This window comes from Anneissia japonica, unplaced genomic scaffold (genome assembly GCF_011630105.1).
Source record: "Anneissia japonica isolate Jap-2015-1 unplaced genomic scaffold, ASM1163010v1 scaffold1208_len1460985_cov181, whole genome shotgun sequence".
NCBI classification, from domain to species: domain Eukaryota; kingdom Metazoa; phylum Echinodermata; class Crinoidea; order Comatulida; family Comatulidae; genus Anneissia; species Anneissia japonica.
In genome coordinates, this window is record NW_022688484.1 from 366,557 (window position 1) to 370,817 (window position 4,261).

The 4,261-nt window shown below is 34.9% G+C and overlaps 1 protein-coding gene across 1 annotated transcript in view; it reads left to right on the top strand.

Moving 5' to 3' along the window:
- The window catches only part of LOC117121956 (NXPE family member 3-like), a 13,534-nt gene that overhangs the window by 5,044 nt on the left and 4,229 nt on the right, over positions 1-4,261 (top strand). The window lies entirely within an intron of this gene.

Here is a 4,261-nt window from a genome sequence, read left to right on the forward strand (position 1 = left end):
TATAAAACATTCCTATTCCACACAGTTATATAATGTATTTACCCAACCATCCATAACTATAAGCGCGATCTTTCCATTCAAAGGCGTCGACTACCCTCACATTTCTAGGCCTAGGCTCATCTTCATCACGAATATCTCCGCCGTCAGAACTGCTTGAAGTCCCATCATCGCTTGAAGTCATCATCGCTAACAGGCACGTCTAAGTCTCGCACATCTAAAAATTCACCTTCATCGCTGTCTGAATCAAAAATCAGGTCAATCGCTTGCTCAGCTGTGTACACATCTTGTGCGGCCATTTCGAAAAAATTTTGAAATTAATAACGATTTCAAATTGATATTTCTAAAAATGTTTATATAAGCGGATGTGAGTTCTTCACAGATTTCGAAAAACAGAAGCTTCACGCATGCGTGTTCAAAATTTCTGACGTATTGGAGCTAAAATAAAAACAGAAGAGCGATTTGAAAACCACCAATTTTTTAGTCACGAAATTTCGATTGCAGTCGAAAATGGGAATTCTCGGTTTGAGGTGAATTTCGACTACAGTCGAAGACGGTATCTAGAGGGTTAAGTTGATAGCCATTAATTTAAATGGTCAATATGTAAATGAATACAGGAAAGTATTTATTTAACAGTCTGTTTTTCAACAGTGGAATGGTTTCTTGTTTAAATTTTAGTTTAAAGTTAATAATTTGCATTAACATGACAATTACACAATTCAAGATATGGAATTTAATTTTTAGTTCATGACAGACAGTACATATTTAATTAGTAACTACAATTCAAAAACGTCCAGTATTTAAGATAAACGTCCGAATCTTATTAAACAAACACAATATCCATAATTTGTAAGATGCTGGGAACCTTTTCCATTCGGGATGTTGGCGATTATTAGAAGAATTAGTCTCAAATTAGAATCTTTCTATTTAAAGCGTTATTTAAATTTCTAAAAATAATTGATACATTTAATATTAAAATCCTTATTTGACCTAACTTTCCCTCCAGCTTCTACCCTGCCACTAATATTTTCCTATCACAAAAACATCCACGCCAGTGGTTGGCGTTGAGGTGAGATACATGGCACTTTCAGACTCATAAGTTTTTAAAGCAGTGTTTTCAACAGAATAACATGCCCCGAGCTTGTGTATGTGTATATGTGTATGTATATATGTATATATGTGTATATGTATGTATATGTGTGTATGTATATGTGTATGTATATGTATGTATATGTGTATGTATGTGCGTATATGTATGTGTATGTATATGTGTATGTGTATGTGTATATATATATGTATGTATATGTGTATATATATATGTATGTATATGTGTATATATATATGTATGTATATGTGTGAATATATATATGTATGTATATGTGTGAATATATATATGTATGTATATGTGTGAATATATATATGTATGTATATGTGTATATATATATATATGTATGTATATGTGTATATATATATGTATGTATATGTATATATATATATATATATGTATGTATATGTATATATATATGTATGTATGTATATGTATATATATATGTATGTATGTATATGTATGTATGTATGTATATGTATGTATATGTATGTATGTATATGTATATATGTATGTATATGTATACATATGTATATGTATGTATATGTGTATATATGTGTATATATATGTATATGTATATATATGTATATGTATATATATATGTATATATGTATATGTACTTCAAATTACGGGTCATTTTATACTTTTGATTTCCTGATGGGTTGTGTTTGTAACAAAATTTCCCTCCCTCTTTTTTTCAGTAGTATGGGTCCACAGCTTCCAACTATTCAAATACACACTATTTGAACTTGGAAGATACTACTGTATCAGAAATAAGTTATAAAAATCAAATAACACTAGTATTCAGGGAACAATCAATGAGAATCCAATATTAAATGTTGTAACAAAACAATCCCCGCAAAAATGATTACACAGTTAAATAAAATAAGCCTACAATGTTTGCACCTCCACCCTCATCTACTCTCCTGACGCGGGTGCTGAAAATACTAGCCCTAACAACTACTGAGTATTAATTTGCCAATGAATATGTCACTTTTCAGCTAGTCTGTATCGCTATCCTCATCTGTGTCAACATAATCATAATCCTCCTCATCTTGATCATTCTCATTTTCATCATCACTAACCATTTTGTCTTTACTGTCATCAGTTATAACATGAGCAATGACATTGTCCTGAATCATGTTTGCAATTGTATCTGGTGGAGTTGGCACATCAATGGTATTGCAAAATCGGTTTGCCAAGCCTTTTATAATACTCTCCAATTTTAAAACTTGGTCAACAAGATAGGACTGTTCGCCTAGGTCAACATTTTCTTGTGCAATACGTTGACAGTGCATTTCTTGCTGACTCAAATAGTACGTCATTACATTTTTCATCTCTCTTTCTACAAAACCTAGGTCCTTATTAGCTCCTATTTTATGAGTCCTAAGTTTCAAAATCCATTTAATTTCAGTACATCTTCTTTCATTAAGTGATCTGAAGTTGTTATCTATAATGATACATCTCATATTATTAATGGTGGGCCTAGCTCCGTTAAAGTGTTTAGCTAAAGGAAGATTATAATTGTTTCTTATAGAGCTTTTGTGGTTATTAATCCTTTTTCTAAATGTGCAGCCACTCTCCCAGACATAACACCCCCTTTACATACGGTACACCATATGAGATATATGATTGCAAGTGAGTTAAGGAGGTCTGATGGTGATTTTAGTGTTGGGTACACGGATGAGACTGTCTGTTATGAGGATATGGCAAATATTACATCTGGGGTTACCACAAGGTTTGTTACCTGGTTGGGGACGGGAAGAGAGAAGATTGGAGGATGTGAGCAAAGATTTTAGGTTGGGGGGTTGTCTTCTAGCCAATACGGGAGGTTCTTTGAAAGCTTTAATGTTAGGTATATTATTTTGGATAATTTTGAAGTCGTCTTTTAGTTGTTTGGGTAGGTGACTGAGTTGAGTACTGTGGGTGAAAACCATAGGGAGTCGCTGAGATAAGGTTTTGGGTTTGTATTGTAGAAGTTGATCTCGGGTTTTGTTGGATGTTTTGGCCAGGTATTTCTTTATTATTTTGATGGGATATTTACTTTGTCAAATTTGTTGATGAGCGTGCCAATCTGTATGTCATGTTCTTCTACGGAGGAGCATATTCGTTTGACTCCGAGAGCTTGGCTGTAGATGAGCGAGTGGTTGATGCTGTCAGGGTGTGCACTATGATAGTGTAGGTAGGTGTGGTGATCCGTAGGTTTAGTATACACGGATGTGGCCAGTGGCGTAGAAAAATATTTTTCATTGGGTGGGATGATTGGCGTGTTAGCCAGTGTCGTAACAGGCGCGAGAGGGGGGGGGGCAGGGGGAAACTGCCCCTCCCCTGGTGGTTTTTACCGGGCTGACCAAGCCGTCGTACCGGGCTGGGTAATAAGAGAAAAGAAAGAGGGGAGAGGGAGGGACAGAGAAAGCAGAGGAAAAGAAAAGGAAAGAAAAAGAGAAGAGAAAAATAAAGACAAAAATAAAAAGGAAGATATAATGACCAGACTCAAAACACCTTGCAACCCCTTCTCCACTTCAAAAACTGTCATAACTCCTTTGATCTATGCTGCCCGATGGCGTAACCACTGGGGGGGGGGCAAGGGGAAAATATCTATCTTTGAAAAATCTTTACCCCTTTATAAATGCCCTTTCATCCCCTGAAAGTGCCTAAAAACTTCAAATTTCGCGCGCATTTCTTGTTAACATGGCCCAATTTCCTCTAAAAATTGCACATTTTAGGGTGTTTTGATCAATTCCAACGAAGTTAAAATAAAAAACACAGGGGGACAAGGGGAAAATATCCATCTTTGGAAATTAGAATTAAAAACACAAAAATATTTTGCGCGCTTGGCGCGCATTTTTTAGGGCTTTTTTACTTTTATCCTTTTAAGTTATTTAAACACATAATAGTCCCAAATTCAAGAAAGACAAATTTAAGATATGTCAATTTAACCTAAAAGAAGGGCCTCAATGTGTATAGATAGTGAAAGAATATGTTTGTAATAAATAAAACCATGATGAAAATGCTTATCTTTAGTTTCAAACACACGTGTGTGGCCGATATTATAAATAAGATAAGCCCTATGTCGTATTGTTTTCTATATGGGGAGTGGGGAGTGGGGTGGGGTGGGTATGGTAAATTACTAACCGGGAAATGAGGTACCCACTCTGA